Source organism: Protopterus annectens, chromosome 11.part0 (genome assembly GCF_019279795.1).
Source record: "Protopterus annectens isolate FY-2018-M chromosome 11.part0, PAN1.0, whole genome shotgun sequence".
Lineage (NCBI taxonomy): Eukaryota > Metazoa > Chordata > Ceratodontiformes > Protopteridae > Protopterus > Protopterus annectens.
In genome coordinates this window covers 1,531,444,551-1,531,464,259 of record NC_056745.1, presented here as the reverse complement: position 1 = coordinate 1,531,464,259, position 19,709 = coordinate 1,531,444,551, and the positions used below count along the sequence as shown (strand labels likewise).

Here is a 19,709-nt window from a genome sequence, read left to right as displayed (position 1 = left end):
TCCAGTGGTTCAAACTCCGAGAAACATTTATAGAATTAGTACGGGCTAGACGCATGGACCCAAAGGCTCAACTATGAATACTGTTTTGAGTCACAGACAGTTTCCAGCACTTTTCTGACTCACATAGGGGGTTCCCATTGGGAGTGAGGGTGCATCAGGGTTCAGCTCTGATCCCACTGTTGTTCTTACTGATGACGGACTACATTAGCAAACATGTTGGAGGGAACAGATCAACAAAGTATGTAGATAATATGGCATCAGAAGCAGACTCTGAGTAAGAACTTTGACAAAGGAAAGGGAAATGGAATTCAAAACTGAAGGCATGTGGAATGAAAATGAGTAGAGATACGGCAGCTGTAATTGTTGGAAATGTGTGAAATCAGAAGAAACTCAGAAGTGAGATGGAAAGGAAATAGTGGAACAGGTTAACAGCTTCAAGAACCCGTGATGGATGGTTGAGCAGAAGGGCAGTCTAAATGATGAGGTCAAAGTATGAATAAGAGGGGCTGCAGCCAACTGACGTAGAGTGCCTGGGGTAGTGCATGACAAATGTATGCCAAAGTAGCTGAACAATACGTTGTACAAAACAGTGGTGTGACCAGTACTACTGTATGGCACAGAAACCTGTGTAGTAAAGTCACAGTAGTTAAGGATGCTAAATGTGATGGAAATGAATTGCCTGAGATGGGTGGTAGGATGCACACTGTGGGACAGATGAAGAAATGAGGACATAAGAGCAGAAGCTAAAGTAGTTCCCACTGCAGAGAGATTCAAAGAGAACATGTTTTTGGTTGTTCAGGCACATCTGTAGAAAAGCCAAAAATATTCTGGTGAAGAAGATTTGAGACAGATTGGAAGAAGGCAAAAAGAAACAAGGGTATCCAGCTAAGAGATGCATGGATTTCATGAGAAAAGCCATGTGACAGTCAGATATAACTGCTGAAGAGTGGAAGACAGTGGCATTAAATCGAGAGAGATGGTAACAGTTGACACAACACTCCAATCCCATTTAGAAAGTGGAAAAAAAAGGGGTTGATAATGATGATGATGATGTTATATTATCTACTTATCTACATACACATATGTGTGTGTGTTTGTGTGTGTGTGTGTGTGTGTGTGTGTGTGTGTGTGTGTGTGTGTGTGTGTGTGTGTGTGTCAACATACTGAAGCACAACTTACCGAGTGCAAATGTTTGGACCATATCCTAGCAAACAAAAATATACTAACTCTGAGATTGCAATACAATGAGGAAAGGACAAATTTCCTTATCCCACTGTACAGGGAATCAACGCACAAACAATGTTAGCACATTTCAGCAGCTGATCTTTGATCAGTAATGCCAACTTCTTTAGGGTTCAGCAAGTTGTCATTTGTTGACTAGTCTGTCATCCCATTATATAGATAATGTTTATTTTCCTACAAGGAAATGAGAAAAAAATGTTCTGAATATGAATTTGATGGTTCAAAACAGAAATAGGGATACCTGGTTCACCAGAAAATAAATGTCAGGATATGATGCAAGTTGTCAGACTAAAATGCATTGCAGACATCTTAGAATGAAGATATCTGAGCTAAGCATGAACATAGTATAAGTGATTAACTATGTAGAAAACAGTGGTTAAAATTCCAGTTGTATCAAGACAAAGTATTTAAATGGTGATAATTAAATTTTCATCAAAGCATAACTTAAGAAGTTATAAAAATATAACTTGCAACTAAGGCTGAATTGCTTTAGTTATACAAGACAATGTACATTTTTTTCTAATCCATAGAAATGCTGTTATATAAAAATGAAGAAAAAATATTCCATCAATACAGTATTCCATCAATTCAGTAACTGCTTACATCTCAAATCAGAGACTTCATCAGACTGGAGACATTCACAAACACTCCTTATATAAGATCCTAAGATGTATCATGTGACTGTTACATATTTTTTTCTTTTTAAATTGTATTTAAAAATCTCCATGTCATTTAGCCCAAGGAGACAGCATCCACTTAATCTTAGCTAACAACTATATTTCTAGTAAAAAAAAATTTTTAGCACCAAATCTAAGCTGAAATTCTTGACTACATCAATTACAGGAACAAAAACATGTTGCTTTAGACCATGCAATCACATGCTTACATAATGCATTATCATTAAAATCAATTACACACAAGTGCTCAAAAATCTTTAAAATATAATTCTTTAGTAGTATTTCCCTTTATAGAAAGCATGACATTTTGCACAAATTGCAGCATATGCCACAAACTGTTATCTGATTTCATGAATAATAAAATGACAGTTTGTGAAACTTTTTTTCAATGTTTTTGCTATTAAACCCTGACTTAATGGAACTCTGTCTATTCCATCATGCCATACTTATCAACTATCCAGAATTTCATAGAATGTCCACATTTTTGCATCATATTTGTGGTCTGTTACTCCATAACATTGTATTTTTTCTTGCAAAAAAACTTAGAATTGAATTCACTAAAATGGCAGATATTAAAGTTTTAGATCACATATCCAATAGAAAATGCTTTCTAATGCAAAGCCACTTATTTGAGCAAATTTCTAAGTTTATAGGTGCAATGCCTAGAGTTTTTCAATTATTTTGGGCCTTTGCTTTCCCATATTTTTTTGGCTTTATCCAGCACTATTGTGCTAAGAGGTTGAGAGGTATGTACCATGTAGTCTTCTTTTGGGACCACTGTTTATTTGAGATGAACCCTGGCATGGCTCTTGACTGGTGAATTTTCAGTCTCCAGAGAGTCAACCTTTATTGCCACTGGGCTTACTATTCTTTGGGTGACCGTGGAGAGGAGTGGGAGCAATGTGCTCCAGCCACACTGGTTGAGAGATGTTAATTGCGGTAACCACTTACATATGTCTTCACAAGGTTATCTCACTGAGTTTGAACTTTTCAAGGCTCATTTGCATGCCCCAGGGTAAGTACAAACTGAAATGCAATCTGTGATTAGTAATGAATGAGAAAGATGTGGAGAACGAAAAGCAACAACAATATGGCTGCCACCAAAGGGGTTGACAAATAGTAGGCTTGATGTGAAGGATTTTTTCTGGGAAATCTACATTTCAGAATGCTGTTTCCTTTTTTAAGTAAATGATCATCTCATTCCTAATTCTTAACAGGAATAACCACCAGTTGCACATTTATAAGCCAAACCACCAACAAATCCATGGTGAAGGATGAGCAGCTTTAAGTTATTTGCCTTCCCTTGCTGTTGCCTCCTCTCAGTGTTTATAGGTTCATAGGTTTGTGTTAAGCTATCAACCACCAGGGTCTTTATAAGCCTAACCCTGCAACCAAACCCAGTTTTCTCATTGAGTACCTTGGATTTCTATATGGTGGAATATGTTAGTAAGGTGGTAGCTAAGGGTTGGGTGGAGGGGTATGTTAGTGTGTGACCAGTTAACTTACAGTTGGCCTCTGTCTATCAGAGAAATCGGGGTTTGACATGGGGTGAATTTAAAATTTCTCATCCATTGATCAATAATTCACTTGAAAAAGGTCAGGGATGAACTCCACTTCACGTGGATGGGGAGCCTGTTCCATAGTGCAAGGATCCTTTGAGAGACATATCAGTCTCGCTAACATGTTTTATTTATATCACAGGGTAAGTTCAGGTCCTTGGATCTGGGTTCCTGGTGCTGTTTGTTTTGTAGATGTGTAGATGCGTTATTATGCCAGGCAAAGATCATCTCTCAGTAACCTGCAGGAGACTGAGTAAAGAGACAGGGCACTTAGGTGATCTGTGTAGGACAGGGTATTCATATCCTGGATTCTTCTTGTGAAAAAACTCTTAGGTCATTCAATCTGTTGCAGGTTCCTGGTTAGGCATGCCACAGTGGGCATTGTATTTGATGATGTGTCTGATGAGAGCTAAGTTGAATTGTCATTGGACACGGATGCCACACTCTTGCTTATGAGTTGGAGGACATACAATGATTTTCTTATTATGCTGGATGCATATTTATTGAAGGCAAAATTACTACCAACATATGTTCACAAATCCCTAACTACCAGTTCAACTCTTAGGGGTGTTTTATCAATGGAGTTCTTAGCTTGGGTGGATAACTTCCCAAAGGACACTATAATGCAGTTCTTTGAGTTGGGATTTAATCCATGGCTCTGCTGCCAATCATTTGTTTGTGTCAGACCCTCTTGCAGGAGGAAAAGGACCCTGTTTTGAGTTTTTTTACTGGTTAATTGGGTAATTTGTTTAAATCAGTTTGCTTGTTTCCTATTGTTATGAAAAATGCACTTTATTCATCTGCTTTTACTGTAATTGTGTTTCTTCCCACTTTATTACCTTATGTTGCTTGTGCTTCTTCTTAAAAGTACTCAGTTGTATTATTCTGCCAGCAGTTATTACTGCTTGGCAGTAGCCGGATTAAATTGTAACTGTTATTCTAAGCCTTTTGGTTTAAGCACTTGGGCTTCCGACCAGTTATTTTACATTAAGAAGGTTTGTGGACTGCATTGTTGTGGCTGGGAGGACAAGTAGCTTGCATCCTTCTAGGTTGGTGATTGCTGACTGAAGGCTCAATGTCTCTTTTTCTAAAAGTGCATTAGTTCTGATTTAAGCACTTGGGCTTCAGGCCAGTTATTTTACATTAAGAAGGTTTGTGGTCTGCACTCTTGTGAGAGGAGAGGCTAGATTCTGCCCTTCTGAGCTGGGAATTTCTGCTTAAAGGCTTATTGTGCCTGCTTATTTGAACTGTTTCTTTCTGAAATGTGTGCACCTTGTTTGCTGTAGCCCAGAAGTTAGTAGTTTATTGGCCATTTTGGGCTAATTTTTATCTCTTTCATTTCCCTGCTTTAAAAACTGCATTTGCGCATGTTTTTGCGCTTGTATTCAGCTCAGCAAGTGCCTGCCAGGTGTCCTGCAGAGTTCTACAGCAGCAGAGAGACCAAAGAGATAATTTGGAGTGATTAAGTATCATTTTTCTGCATTTTCTTGCTGTCTTTATCTAATTCCACCTAAAATGCCAATTTTTTAGCGTTTCTGTGATTTAAAAAGCTTGTTTCTGCTACATATTGTAATTATTTGCTGCCTGCACTTGAACTAAGTCATTTTTGTGTTTAAATGATCTGTTTAACTGTTGTAGGCTACACACTAAGGCGCGATAGCCATTTCTGTGCATTTAAAGTGTTTTTTATTGTATCTGCTTTATTTTATGAAAAATAAATAAATAATATAGTTGTTTCCTGCCATTCTGAACTAGTATAGTCCAGTTTTCAGGTAATTGCTGAATTCAGGGCTGTGTTACAAGTTTCTGTATTGTCCCTACCTTACTTGGATATAATGAAGTTTCTCTGTTCACCTGTGAGAGAGGGGAGCTTTGAGCAGCCTATCTGTCCATGGAGGAGTGGTTTCAGCCCAGAAGTTAGTAGTTTATTGGCCATTTTGGGCTAATGTCTATCTCTTTCACTTCCCTGCTATAAAAAACACATTTGCGCAGTTTTGCACGGCTGGCAGCGCCAGTTAGCTAGGGTTAAACTATTCCCGGCTCCACAAAGTCTACTCTTTAATTTTTCCCTTGGAACTAGACAAACTTTCAACTTAAGCACTCAAACCATTCATTTCTCAGCCAAGCACTTGCTCAAAACTCAGAGCAAGCACTAATTAATCCTAGCATTAGACCCCTCCTATACTGTCCAGAAGGAAAAGTCTCTCTATTCGTCCTTACCAGCCAATCAGTAAAACAGCTCACTTTACCTATTCAGGCATGTCCAAAGGGCAGTTTCAGGTGTACTCTCCAGTCCAACTGGTGAATCTGTTCATTTTGAGGCAATGTTACAGCTGCCTCATGTACACAGACAACCCTCTCCTCCTACCACCAAACACTAATATATGAGAGAGATGCAATTATACAGCCAAACTGGAGGCAAAGCTCTCTCAACCCATGAGTAGAACTGACAGTCAAGAGGAGAAGGAAAATACTTGCAACACGCCACCAGCCTCACATAGAACTACTAAACTGACAACGGCAAATAACACATATAAATACACAAAAACATACTCGGAGGCTCTAAATAAAAATCTGCAAAAGCAACAGAGACCTCCAAAGCAGACACCCAAGCAACTTCCACACCCCATCGCAAACCATGAAACACATACTTCACATAATCAGTGTGCCACGCAATCACAGCCCTTAAGGCAAAATAACATACCCAGCACACTAGTAATAGGCGACTCTATAATCAGGCACACTGATGTCCCACTAACTAGGCTGGACAAGGAGAAGGTTACAGTTAGCTACCTGTTGGGCACCAGGATCTGCCACATAACACAAGCACTCAAGTCACTCCAGAACAAGTACAAATATGACAGTGGCATTGTCCATGTTGGTGTAAATGACCTGAGACATACCTCCCTGGAGTACATGAAAACAGACATGGAAGAGCTCTCTGATCACTTAGCCCAGGCCAGTATGAACCTGGCCCTGAGTAGCATCTTGCCCCCACCAAGAATGATGCCACAGCACAAAGAAAAAATGATCAATTTCAAAAATTGGCTAAATTTCTGGTGCCATTCAAAGAGGATCCAGTATCTGTCCACCTGGGATGACATGCTCAACAAGCCACGTTTCTTTGTAAGAGATGGCTTGCACCTGTCACCCTTAGGCTTTCGAATACTGGCCAAGGCTTTTGCCATCCCCCATAGTGCTTTTTTTAGGCAAGGCTCAAAAGACAAACCCATCAGCATAAATAGCACAAGTAACCAAAAACTAAGGGTAATGCTACTCAACGCCAGAAGTCTAAACCTCAAAATGCATGCACAGTATAGAGAGCATCGATATCTGTGCAGTAGCAGAAACCTGGTTTAAGGCTCCAGAGACCCCAGCACTACCAGGCTATAACTCATACCATACATTTTGGTAACAGAACCAGGACCAAAACACAAAAGGCAGGGGTGTATCCTTATTCATCAAGAGTACCCACACCTTCAGGTTAGTGGCACAGCACAATGGAGATCATCCATGTGCAACTAACAATGGGCAAAACTGCAATTCAAATTGTATCTTGTTACAGATCACCCACCATGACCCAGGACCCGCATTCCGCATTTCTGGAGACACTGGAAAATATGAAGGTCCTGCCAAAAGCCCTAATATTGAGTGATTTCAATTACCCAAACATTAACTGGGAAAACCCAATGCTTCCTAGAATTTATAAACTCGAATGCCCTGGATAAACTGGTCAACACTCCCACCAGAGGTGACAACATATTGGACCTGGTCATCACCAACATGGGCAACTGGTGTTCTACACCGGAGGTCAACCCCTCGCTGGTTAGATCAGACCATAGACTAATCACTCTGGATATCCACATTCCGCCCCCACCCCCAATCAAGGAAACCACCACGAAAAACTTTTCCAGAGCAAACCTCACATTACTTAAGACCGTGGTGGAAAGGTTCACAGTCCCCATGATAAAGGACAATGCTGTCCAAGCTGCTAAATCCCTTACAAAGGCACTCTATGAGCACTTGCAAGAATGCATGGATCGTGCTATACCATGCAAAACCAAGACTCACTCCTCCAAGAAAAAGAAGCCAGTCTGGTGGACCCTTGCCATAAACAAGCTATATAATAGAAGGAGGAAACTAGTACAGAAAAGAGTAAAATCCCATGAAGGAAAGACATCCCTGATCAGTATGAGCAAGAAACTATGATCCCTCATAAAATCATCCAAGGCTAGCTTCGAAAGGAAAATTGCCAAGGACTCCAAAGATAACCACAAAGCATTCTTTAGCTATGTCAAGAAGCTAAGTGGAAACTCTCAGATCTGTCCTGAATTAGTGCAGAATGGCACAAAATACACTGAACCGACTGATATTGCCAACATTCTGGCAGACAGGTTTAGTGCAAACCTCACCCCCCCGAACCCCTAAAGGGCCCATAATCATACCAGAAGAATGCAGACTCCTGGCAATCACTGACACACAGGTTAAAACAACCCTATCCAAAGCCAAAAAGACAGCTTCAATGGGGTCAGATGGTGTCCCAGGCTGTGTCTTACACAAACTCCAAAGTGAACTAATCCCTCATCTAAACATACTGTTCAAACTCAGTCTCACTACAGGCTATGTACCCATAGAGTGGCACACAGCAACAGTTATCCCGCTCCACAAAGGTGGAGCCACAATGGACTCTGGGAACTATTGCCCTATAAGCCTGACTAGCCTGGTCTGCAAGGTTATGGAGCACATCATCATGGAACTCATTAACAGAGACACTGGGAACTATCAAATGTTGGACCTTACCAAGTTTGGCTTTGTTAATGGCAGATCATGCCTCCTAAACCTGGTGGACTTCTTTGAAACAGTTACCAAGGCTTTACATGAGGGAAAGGAGGTCCACACAGCCTACCTAGACCTCTCAAAGGCTTTCAACACCATTCCCCATTCTGGTATTATAGATAAGCTCACTAGCCTGAACATAAACCCTTATGTCATGAGATAGGTTGTCAATTGGCTCTTGGATAGAACCCACACGGTGAGAGATGCAGGCTCTAGGTCCGAATCTAAACCGGTTTCAAGTGGCGTCCCCCAGGGCTCATTCCTGGGACCCATCTTGTTCAGAATATACTTCTCAGAAGTACAGGCAAGAACAAGAGGACTATGGCTGACCAAGTTTGCAGATGACTGCAAACTGGGGGCCATAATTGACTCTTCAGCTAATACAGACATCCTCCAAAGGGGTCTCACTGAGACGGATACCTGGTGTCAAAATCATGGCCTCAAGGTAAATGCCAAAAAATGCATACTCATCCCCTTTGGAAAAAACAAAGTACCTGTGAACTACCACATATGTGGTAGTCCCCTAAATACAGAAAATGTAATGAGGGTTCTGGGGACCCAAATAGATAGTAATCTCTCCTTTGATAATCATATTGCCAAGGTGGTTAGAAAATTCTTCTATGTGGCCCATCTAATCACAAAAGGGTTCACATCTAGAACAAAAGAGGTTATTGTGCCCCTCTACTCATCACTCATCAGACCCATCATAGAGTACAATGCCCCATTTGGGATGTACCTTACAAGACACCTGCAACAGCTGGAAAGGCACAGAAGTACCTCACCAAGAGGATTACTGGCCTCAAACAGATGCCCTATGCAGCCTGACTGAAGAAACTCAAGCAGTACTCGGTTGCATACCACTTACTCAGAGGTGATCTCTGCCTGACATGCAAAGCCATGTCCAACCCAGAATGACTCCCCATGCTTTGGAACAGGATTCCATTCTGCACTAGGTAGAGCCTCTCACTAACACTCTTCAAGAGAAACCTTGGCAAGTGGATGGGAAACAGAAAATTTACCTCTGGTGTCACTGCAGTGGCTCTGCTGGACAGAGGCACAGGGAACTAATGGCTCTGCTGGACAGAGGCACAGGGAACAAATCTAAGGGGGAGGTGAAATCCAACACATTCTGGCTAGGCTTACAGATACCCTCAGGCAGATAGCCTAGTATTTACATTTGAACCTATGAATCTATGATTGTGCCATGATTGTAATCTATAATAGCTCCCAATTTACAGTCATCTGAAAACTTGCTGAGCCAGTGGCCTTCAAAATTAGCCTTGACTTCTGAAAAGTATCTGCCAAACAGTAGTGGGCTCAACATTAAGCCCTGAGGTACTCAGCTAGTGACTGGTCTCCTGGTGGAAGTGGTCTCACTGACTTCTTGGGTCCTGTTCATAAGCCAGCTGGCTTTCCAGTGAGGTAGGTAGTGATTTATGCCTAATTCTAAGCATTTTTCAACAATACTTAAGTGAGGTATTGTACTGAATGCCTTGGCCAGGTCAAGGTAAGTTTTTTTCCCACATCCATAGATGTTTCTGGTAAACTTCATAGTCATTTTGAAAATGATAAAGGGAGGGATGCCACAGCAGATATTTGGGCACTATGACAATAATAATAAATATGTCAATTAATTTTTTAGTACTGCATTCTCACATCAGGACGAATTTGTCAGAAATATAGGTGGTGACATATGAATTTCTACTTCTTACACAACCTGGTAACTGTCACAGTCACTGTGTATCATGTGATTGCTAAACATCATAACAGAGTATGTGACCTAGATGGTCCAGAGTAGCTAGGACATTATGCCAACCAGTTTGAATTTATAACTATGTCATACCATGTACTTTAGCCTGGCATTTTTCATTTAAGTAGATTACAGGCCTGAATAAATAAATTAGTCATGTTTCTTTCCGTCCCACTGACTTTAAAGTCATTTAAATAAAATATTTGATTGAGAGTAAGTTTTAGTTAAAAAAATTAATCTAGAAATTTCTTTCAGTGGATGCATGTTATGTTTATCAATGTGAAACTATCAGTTTCCACCTGGAGCTGCAAAGATTAATTTGAAGCACAATTCAGGTTCAGCATTCAGTGATGGGCAAAGCATTCATGTACCTCCTGTCTAGAGGCTATGGTACCTCACACTCCCTCACTTAATGAAAAAAAATTCTCAGGGTGTGCTAATTTTGGAGAAAGTTAAATGCCCATGCACTGACCTATTCTGAGGAGAGCATTTTCATAAGCAGTGGCCATCATGTTTGCATCCATTACCATCTCAGACATATCACCATCTGTTCCATTCCTTCTTCATTTTCTTCTGCGCATTGGTTCAGTTGTCTATAACAGGAATTATATTTACTATTTTCCACCTTAGTCCATTCTGTTACAACTATTACTTGCACTGTACTGCCCTATTAAACCCCACAAATCTCTATGCACAGTGTATCCACATTTCTAGAACATTTTCCATAGAAACAAATGATATGTCAAAATATCAAAGAAAAAAGTCTCACCAACATATCATTCATCATCATTTAATGTATTAAAATTATTTGATGGCCTCTGTGAATATGGGCATTCCTTTTCTCAGAATCAGGTTGCAATGAATCATGACTTATTTTCCATCAAAGTGGAGATGCAAAAGTTTTGCGGTTCTGTCTTTATTTGTCTTTGTCTAAGTTTATTTACTAACCAGTGAATATAAGTAAGGTTATATATTATCTAGTTAATAGGATTTTTGTACATTAATACTAACACCCTATTAATGAATCTGCTTCAGTTTTTGTTTTGCCTCTCCAAAGGTTTATAGCTCTCTTTTTACCATCTAAAGAGAGAAAATGTCATGCTATTTCTGAAACATTTTGTTTGAGAATTCAACATGATTACGTGAATGCAAACATTGATGCATAAAAACCTATATTATTATTATTATGAATATTTCTGGACTTAAACAAATGCACTCGACATAAAATCAATAGCTTTTCCATATAAGTCAGTAAAGAAAAGGCCCAAGGGACCTCAATATTCTTTTCTTGCAGACTTCAGCAGTTTTAATTTAAGATAACGTTTATCACTGCAGGTTACTTACTTGTTATCTGGGACTCAGAATTCAGTTCAAAGACAAGGTCTGAATGTTAATGAATGCTGAGAGGCAACAAGATCTGGTGCTACATCTTAGAAAATATATATGCTCTTTATATTTTTATACACACAATCTGTTGCCAAGCAAAACTGGTTGTCAGTATATGTTCCATTTCCAAACTGTCATGAATATAAGTAAAGTATAATCTTATTCAAAGCAAAGGACCTACTGCTTTTAGCTGCTCTTCAGAATGGCAAGCTTCAATAATGCAACTTAGATTCTCTTGAGTAACTAAAAGACTTTATAATTTACTCATTTAGGAAAGAAATGCTTATTTATAGGCAACGGGCAGGATTCACAAAGCCTCCGTGTAAGAGTTACAAGGCTTACACGGATGCTGCAGTTAAACGGTGTGACATCAGCATGCCATGCATATGCATGAGGGCATGCTGAATCACACCTAAGGTTAACACGGTCCGTGTAAGACAGTAGGGGACGTGTCTGTAGGGCGAGCCCTGCAAACAGACACGCCCCCAGAAGAGTAAAAGTCCCGAAAGTAAACCCCCACGACAGAGTCCGAGTAAATGTGAATAAACACAACACAACACATGCCCCCACAGACTATGAACATAAAATGTGTAAATGAACACCTTATATTTTTTTTTATAAGTTTGCAAGGGTGTGCCCGGCACTTAGCCACAGTTAGCAGTCAGTGGAAAAGCATATAACAACTAAATATGCAAAGTAAGCCAAAAAGCAATAGCGTAGCGGTAGAGACATTGGTTGTAGAGGAGGCAGTCATGGTTCGAGCCCCCACAACATCAGTTTTTATTTTTAGTGAAATAAGCACGAAACAATTTCCTGTCATATATGTACATATATAAAATTATAGTTTATGTAAAATGTAATGAAATGGGCCATGTATTTTGAAGAAATGTAAGATAATAAAAAATAAAAAAAATGTCAGATGTGCCTATAGCTGAGCTACACTCAGACAAGTTGAGTATATCTGCCCATAGGTGAGCAGTGTTTTAACAGGTGTAAAATGAGTGCCCATAGGTGAGCAGTGGCTTAACAGGTGTAAAATGAGTGCCCATAGGTGAGCAATGGTTTAACAGGTGTAAAATGAGTGCCCAGGGTTGAGCAGAGTTCTAACACGCTGAAACTGTGTGCCCGTAGCTGAGCTGAGCGTAATATGCGTGCTGACAGCCAAACGACACGTAAACCAGCGTAACCCATTTGCGCGGAGCTGTGCACAGCGCCAACAAGTTAACCAGCGGGCAACGATGAGCAAGCTGTATCAAAACTGCCTTTACACAGACACACCTCCTAGCCTGTGGCAGTCATAAAATATAAAAAGCAATGGCCAGGCTCGAACTCAGGATACCATGCACCATAGTCAAAGTACTGAACCACAAAGCCATGACAGTTGCTCTTAGAAATGCAGTAATAGCACATATATAGGAATGAATGGAAAGAGGAGCATGACAAAGCAGGTTTTGTGAAGTTGATACAATTCCAAAATGGCCAATCACAGATAAGTGCGGGAAAAACGGCATATATAAGCCCCATAGGCGGGAATACACAGCATAACTGATTGTGGAACCGACTTGCAGTCAGGATGGCAGGTGTAGGAGAGGGTAGTTGCTTCCGAGCACAGAGGTGGGGCGCTGAGGAGTCCAAATATATGGTTTGGCTCCTCGTCCATGATCATAAGGCCCAACTCATGCAGGGCCAGGTCCTATGGGGAGCATATAGGGCTGAGGCATGGGACCGGTTGGCACATGATCTCACCAGTGCCACAGGAATATCAAGGACTGGTGAACAGGACCATCACCACCATGCGGACCTGAAGAGACGGAAGCAGGACCAACTGAACCGTTGGATCCAGGAGGCCCGGCAAATGCCCAAAGCCCCACTACTGAGTAAGTTACATGTAATTATTTATGTAAGAAAGTAACCTAGCTGATATTATGGAGATGTGTATTCCAATATTACTTCATTTATATTGCAGCTGCAGGTGTCCGTTCTGTAAACCGTCGAGCCTATGCCGATAGGCTGGTGCGGTTGTGCCACCAAGCAGGTCAGAAATTCTCTCCCTGTAACTGTAAAAAAATATAAGAGTGACAGCTTACAAAAGAGTGCAGTGTAGTCACTTATTAATAAAATGTGCAAGTAACAGTGTAAGATAGTTTGCAAGTATTGTTTGATTACAAAAGTGTGATGCAGCCTGTAATCCAAAAATAAAAATGAAACATGTCTGAAATAAAGATGTCCCACCTGTAATATAATAGTACGTAACCTGCAGCAGGCTGAAAAGTACAGCTGCAGAAGCTGAGTAAAACACATGTGAAATATATCCCTGTTTAAATTCTGAAACATGACACAAGTGAGACCGTTGGAAAGGATTGTTATAACTAAAAGTAAAACATGTCAATAAAGCCTAGAATTAAGTACCATCCTGAATTGTAAAAATAAAACAAGTGAGACAGTGTGAGAAAGAGGTATGAATCCACCAATAAAGTAGTAATAACTCCTAAATAAAGTATACTGCAGTCAGTACAGAATTAAATGAATGTGACAGGCAGAACCAAACAGCAACATGTGTTGAAAAAAGTACTGAAGCTGGAATGTGTGTCCCACAATCTGGATATGTTGCTCTCAGTTTGCAATATGCAGATAGTATGGTTGTATGAAATACCAAACATCCACAATTGTCTATAGCCATATAAAGCAAATGTAGCAGGATGATGCAGCTGAACAGAGCCAGATATGAATGTGTATGAATTTGTATGAAATGTATATTGATGTAGCAGTAACATTCCTATCACCAACCTGAATAAGTTGTCACATAGGAAACTGTAGTCAGACCTGTAGTGTGTATATATCTGCAGCTAGTAGAAATGTACAGCATATGTATAGGTATTTGAAGTTGTTAATGAAATATTTCTTCACCCTACCCTATAACCACAAATAATCCATTCCACGTGAAATGGGTATGTGTATTCACAATTAATACCCCTGGACATTTGTCCTGTTGGTTCATACATATTTGCATGTACATTGATGCATGTGCCCTGTTCATACATCCAAACCTGATGGCCTGTTGCCATCAATCAACCCTGCATGTTGTTGGATTGTGTATTGTTGTTCAAATTATGCATGTGTTATGCTTGCTGTTCAATGGCTTGAATTTATGGGTGTTTGGTTAATGGGAATACTAATGCATGCTGTTACAACTAATTGTGAATGGTATTGTACGTTACTAACCCAAACTGTCATAAAATAATGCAAAACATAGGACAGGGAAGGCGGGTTCCAGCGGACCCACCTCTCCCACCTCAGCTGGCGAGTGCACCTGGCAGTAGTGCCCAGGCCAGACCCTCCTCCGGTGGCCCTGTGCCACCTGTGGGTGGAAGCACTGCAGGGGATGGGGCTCGTCCCCCCTCTGCAAGCGTGGCCAGAGCAGAACATCCACTCACCCTCCGTAGTGTCCGGACTGTGTTGCGTAGGGAGATCCGGCACGCTGTGCTTGGGCCCCTACGCCAGCTTGAGACATGGGTAGCACAACTCATGGGCATGCCTGCTGCCCGGCCTACACAGCCCCCAGCACAGCCCCGTCCTGGGCAGTGAAGGCACAGTGGCAACTGCCCATGGGTGGGGATCTCAGTTCCACTGTTGCCATCTGTGGGCTCATGGGCTCGAGATATCCAAACATCTGTCCCCATCAATTTTGTAACCCCCACATGTGTCATACACCACCCCTGTATGTGTCTTGTTTGTCTTGTCTGTTAACCTCCCCTACCTACCTCCCCAGCTATACCGACTTCCTGTACCTGACATACCACTCTCACCTGAAAAAAAAAAAAAAAGGGCACTCTGCACCCACAAAAAAATTACGTCCCATACATAGCTGCCCATTTTGCACACATGTCTGCTGGACATGTAAACTGGCAATTACAATTGGCTGTACAACAAATATTGTTGTTGTCCTCACACCTCTCTCAGGGGTGGAAGGTTTCAAATTTCACACCAAATTACAAACATATGCACAGTTGTTGCTGATGAAGAAATGGGCAGCTATGGGCCTTTCCTACATCCCTCCTGCAAAACCCGAGCTTGTTTTCCTACTGTCCTACCCTCTTTGTGCCCCCTTTTTCACCACTTTCCTATCTCCCCATTTTCTTTTCTTTAAAAGAAAATAGTGCGGGTGTGGCGAGAGTAAGCACTTTTAAGCAGTAGTAAGCGGGTGTGCGCGGAGCTAAGCAGCAGTGCGCATGCGTGACCTCCGTGCAAACCAGCGCTAACCCGCTTACAACTGCTTAAAAGTGCCTTAGTCACTCTGAATGACAAGACCTGTAGTTTTCTCAGCAGCAAAATAAAATACCTCCCTCAGTCTCGAACCCAGGACCTTGGAAACACAAGCCTGCATGACTTACCACTAAGCCATGACTGCTATACAAGAACATTGTGCTGAAAGAAATATATCATAAAATAGTAGGAATTAATGTAAAGGGAATATAGCAAGTGTAGTACACAAAGCATGTCATGTATATTTACTGTCAAATCCAGTGGGTTTGTAAAATAGTACTGTGTGCTGAGAAACAGTCATGCTAGTTGGTAGCTACTAGGTAATAATGTCACAGTAGCATTTAGCAAGCCACAAACATAGTCAGAGCAGGATAAACACTGCCATAGTTGAATAGTTAAGAGATCAGACATAGCAACTGTGACTGAGTTACAGGGATGTCCGTAATGTGAAAAAAAATGTCAACTGTGCCCCATTGACACCCTGTCAAATGTACTAACAGTAGGCAGAAAGGTGTAACTACACATGCAATGGTAACTATGACTGACTGAAGGTATGCACCACCTGCACATCACAAATGGTGTACTAATACATATGCTTGAAATAACCCACAGTCACAACTGCAGAATATCAGAATATGTCATTGGAGTAACCCACTGCTATGTACCATTCCATGAGGCCGATAAAAGATGCTCCGGAGAGTATCTGAGGCCTGCTCAGCAGCATGATCAAATACCCTTGTAATTGTCAAGGCCCACACCATGGCCGGACCACACTGCATGCAGTAACACCCTACCACAACAAACACATATGGAATTGCTGCCCAAACAGATTTAGCAAGCATTACAAGCTGTGAATGTAAATGGAAAATAGGAAAGCCATAGCAACACATTGCAGGAGAGACACCTAGCAGGCATACAAGGAGTGAATGTAAAGGCCAACTATTGAAGCCATAGCAACAGATTGCAAGAGCCACTGCTATATACCAGTTACACCACAATCCCCACAGGAAAGCACACACACCCATATACACAGTATTACTAGTTGTAGGTGTCAGTTTACATACACACGGAGAAGAGGACACTGGAGGAAGGAATACTCAGCTTACAGAACAACATGCATTGCAGTGTCTACAACGCAGCCTGAAATATGAGAGACATACCAAACCTTACACTCACAGAACAGTGTCCACAGCAAACCAGCATGGTCCACGCCCTGATAATCTGAAAGGGCTACGCCTACCTAACAGACCTTTTTATAGCACAGTCCTGTAATCACAGTGAGAACTGCAATCACTACACAACAGGCTGCATGCAATTAGTAAATGCTGGCTAACAATTGGTGCAGAGGCCATCACATGGACATGTGCAGATACCTACAAAAGCATCCTGTACTCCCAGTCCACACATGCAATACTTTCATTGCACCCACTGAAGGCAGAGAGAGAGAGAAAGAGAGAGACAGAGAGAGAAAAAAAAAAGAAAGAAAGAAAGAAAGAGAAAGAAAAAAAAAACCTGTAACAACAAAACATAGAGGCTGACAGCAGGCCAAGTAACTGCAAGCCTACGCAAGCAGCTGCAACAAACACATGTAATGAAAAGTACTACTATAATAGTCAACATACTTACTATGAACCCACCAGATGTGTTATTGGTCTGTATCTATGTATATGAAGATGTGCATAGGGCCGGGGACATACTGCAACTGTCACTGAAGGCTCCACATACATATGTATGTGACGGTAGCTATGTACACATAGCAATGTAGGTTGTAGTGCAATGTACAAGTAGGTTGTACAGTAATGGATGTTCAGCAGTACGTTACTGTGTGTATACATATGTGGAACTAAAAAGGAGTATATATATATATATATATATATATATATATATATATATATATATATATATATATATATATAATGTGTATCGTGTGTATATTGAGATATGTATGTATATATATATATATATATATATATATATATATATATATATATATATATATATACAATATGCATATGTGTATACATAGATAGAGAGGGATGTAGAAATACATAGACATATATAGTTTCAGAGTGTCATAGTTTAGTACTAGGCTATCTGCAGACAGTGTATAGAATAGATTTATAAACTTGCGCCTCTGTATAGTAGTGACACAGTGAAGACCCCCCCTACATAATAGCATTAGTTTACTGTGCCTTTGTCTAGTAGTGACACAGAGATGACCCCTGCTGTAAACCTATGATCTCCCATCCACTCGTCAAGAATGCACATGAAGAGTGTCAGTGAGGGTCTCTGCCTAACATGAACTGGGATCCTGTTCCACAATATGGGAAGCCTCTTAGTGATGGATCTGTCCCTACAGTATGTCCTATTCAAATGTGTGCTGAGGTTTAAATCTGTAGCTGTTGTGGTTCTGATGGATTTGGATTGTATGAGGTGGAACATGTCTATCAATACATGATCGGACATGGCCTACTACATCAGGCACAGATCACCCCTACGTAGGCAGTATGCTATGGAATAGAGCATGAGTTATGTTAGTCTGGCAGCATATGACAGTTGTTGGAGACCCTTGATCCTCCTGGTGATGTACTTATGGGGTCCCCCTAGCTGTTGCAAGTGCCAGGTGAGGTACATACCAAATGGGCATTGTGCACAGTCATTGGCCTGAGAAGGGAGGAGTATAGGGGTACAATGACCCCTTTTGATGTGGATGTGAATCCCTTCATGATAAGGTGGGCAAGGTAGGAAGTCTAGCCAACCACTTTGGCAATGTGGGTGTCAAATGAAAGGTCAGCATCGATCAGTATCACCAGGTCTCTGATTACTTTGTCCGTACTCAGTGGGTTACTGTCTATGTGATAATATGTGGGTACCTTGTCCGTCCAAAAGGGTATGAGTATACATTACGTGGCATGCAGTTTAAGGCCATGACTCTGGCACCAGTTGTCGGTGTCCGTGAGGCCTGTCATTAGGATGTATGTGTCAGCTGGTGTATCGACTATGGCGCCTAGTATGCAGTCATCTTTGAACATTGTTAGCCACTACCCACCCATGTCTACTTCCACATCTGAGAATTATATGCCGAACATGAGCGGTCCCAGGACAGAGCCCTGTGGGACACCACTTGTGACTGGCTCTGAGTCTGACATGGCACCAGTGAGTTTGACTGTAGGGTTTCTATCCGTTAGCCGGTTTGCAACCCATCTTGTGACATATGGATTTACATTTCAGCTGTTGATCATGTCTATGATGCCAGAGTGCGGTATTGTGTCGAAAGCCGTAGGCAAGTCCAGGTAGGCTGTATGGACCGCTGTGCCCTCGTCAATGGCTCTAGTGACTGATTTGTAAAGGTCAACCAGGTTCATAAGGCAGGATCTGCCCTCTACAAAGCCAAACCAGGTGGGATCAAGTGTCTTAGTCCCCAATGCCTCTGTGTATGAGTACCATAATGATCCTTTCCATAGCGTTGCAGACCAGGCTGGTTAAGCTTATGGGGCGGTAGTTACCAGGGTCTGTAGAGGTGCCTCCTGTGTGGAGTGGGACTACTGTTGCTGTATGCCAGTGTCCAGGTACATATGCTATAGTAAGGCTATGGCTGAATAGCATTTAATGTGCATGTGTAGCTTCTCTTGCAGTTCACGTAGCATGCAACCTGCAATACCGTCGGGTCCCATTGATGCTGTGTTTACAGTTTTGCTGAGGGTGGTTCCCAGCTGGACATCTGAGATGACAGGGAGGTTACAGTCAGCTGGGATAAGTAATTCCTCATGTGTGGGTGAGGGAGGGGAGAAATCTGCACTGAACCTGTCTGCCAGAATGTTGGCATTATCTGTGTGTTCAGTGTAGCATTTGTCACTGTGAACTAACTGTGAACATATCTGAGGGTTCCCACTCAGGTGTGTAATATAGCAGAAGAAGGCATTGTGGTTATCTGTAGTGTCCATAGCGATGTCCTTCTCATTGTTGGCCTTGCATGTTTATACAATAAAACGTATC

At 41.4% G+C, this 19,709-nt stretch overlaps 1 protein-coding gene across 4 annotated transcripts in view; it reads left to right on the top strand.

Moving 5' to 3' along the window:
* LRRN3 (leucine rich repeat neuronal 3) overlaps window positions 1-19,709 on the top strand; it is a 471,899-nt gene that overhangs the window by 431,440 nt on the left and 20,750 nt on the right. The gene's annotated exons all lie outside the window — the stretch shown is intronic.